The following is a 1,691-nucleotide window of genomic DNA, read 5'->3' as shown; positions in this document are numbered from 1 at the left end:
CGCCTCCACATAATCCTGAAACGAATACACACAATTACTTGAGGATCCCTCGCAAATATACTGGGAAGGACTGAATTCGGTGATGGCCTTAGAACTCACCTGAGTAGGTTGCCGTGCGGTGTGGAGCCCGCGATCCTCGGATATGGGAGGAGGAACTTCAGGAGCCTTGAACAGCACCTTCCACGCCTTCTTGTGCTTCATGCCATAGAGCCTCTGAAGCATCTGGTGTTCGGCTGGAACGAACTCCCATAGATTGAATGCCCGCCTTTGGCATGGCAGAATCAGGCGAATGAGCATTACCTGGATCATGTTGACAAGCTTGATTTTCTTGTGCTTCATGCCTTTGATGGAGGTTTTGAGTCCGGCCAGCTCTGTAGATTCGCCCCAGGACAGGCCCTTCCGTTCCCAGGAAGTGGGCCACATAGGGGTTCCGGAGCGGAACTCGGGGGCCGCCGCCCAGTTGGCGCCGCACGGCTCGGTGATGTAGAACCACCCCGATTGCCACCCCTTCACGGTTTCCGCAAAGGAGTCGTCAAGCCAAGTGACCTTAGGCATCTTGCCCACCATGGCTCCTCCACACTCTGCTTGCTGGACACTCAAGATCTTTGGCTTCACGCAGAAGATTTGCAGCCACAAGCTGAAATGAGGCTTGATGCGGAGGAAAGCCTCGCATACGACGATGAACACCGAGATGTTGAATAATGAAGTTTGGTGCTAGATCTTGAAAGTCTAGCCCATAGTATAACATGAGCCCGCGGACGAATGGGTGGAGTGGAAACCCCAGTCCACGGATGAAGTGGGCAAGGAACACGACCCTCTCGTGGGGTCCTGGAGTTGGAATGACCCGCCCCTCGTCTGGTAGCCGGTGCGCTATGTCTACGGCCAAGTATTCGGCCGCTCGGAGATTCGCGATCTTCTTCTCCGACATGGTGGAAGCCACCCACTTGCCTCCTGCTCCGGACATGACTGACTGTGCGGAGAAGATCTGGACTAGGGCGCTGGAGCTCGAGCGGGCAAGAGTATGCGAGTGGGGAAGAAGGTATGGGTAAAAATGAGGAACTCCTATCCCTTTATAGAGGCGACGAAAGCGGTGCGCCTCCCCACTAGCCTGTTGAGAATCGCTTACTTCCCGAGCGCCACGATTGATGGCACGGGGGGATTACCCATGCCCGTATTGATGAGAATCCCGTGATAAGGGGACATGATCTCTGCTTTGACAGGACGTGTCAAGGAAACCGCCTCGCAATGCGTGCTGTGGCTGGTTGTGAAAAAACGGTTCAAGTAATGACCTGGCCCTAATGGCATGTCACGTTGTCTAAAAGTTGTCAACTGGAGTATCATTCTCTCTACGGTGGTATGTGAAGATCATTTTGAAGATCCGGACACGGTCTATGTGTTCGATGGTAACCTTGGAGTATTAGGAAGGAGGAACCCGCCTTGCAATGCCAAAGATAAGACTGCACGCCGGACTCATGGTCATTGAAGCCTGGTTCAGGGGCTACTGAGGGAGTCCTGGATAAGGGGGTATCCGGACAGCCGGACTATATACATCGTCCGGACTACAGAAGCGTCAAGATACAAGACTCAAGACTTCGGCTCATGTCCGGATGGGACTCTCCTTTGCATGGAAGACAAGCTTGGCGATCCGGATATTATGTTTCCTTCCTTGTAAACTGACTCCATGTAAACCC

The sequence above is a fragment of the Triticum aestivum genome, chromosome 4B, assembly GCF_018294505.1.
Source record: "Triticum aestivum cultivar Chinese Spring chromosome 4B, IWGSC CS RefSeq v2.1, whole genome shotgun sequence".
In the NCBI taxonomy this organism is placed as follows: Eukaryota; Viridiplantae; Streptophyta; class Magnoliopsida; order Poales; family Poaceae; genus Triticum; species Triticum aestivum.
Note: the sequence above shows the minus strand (reverse complement) of the source record.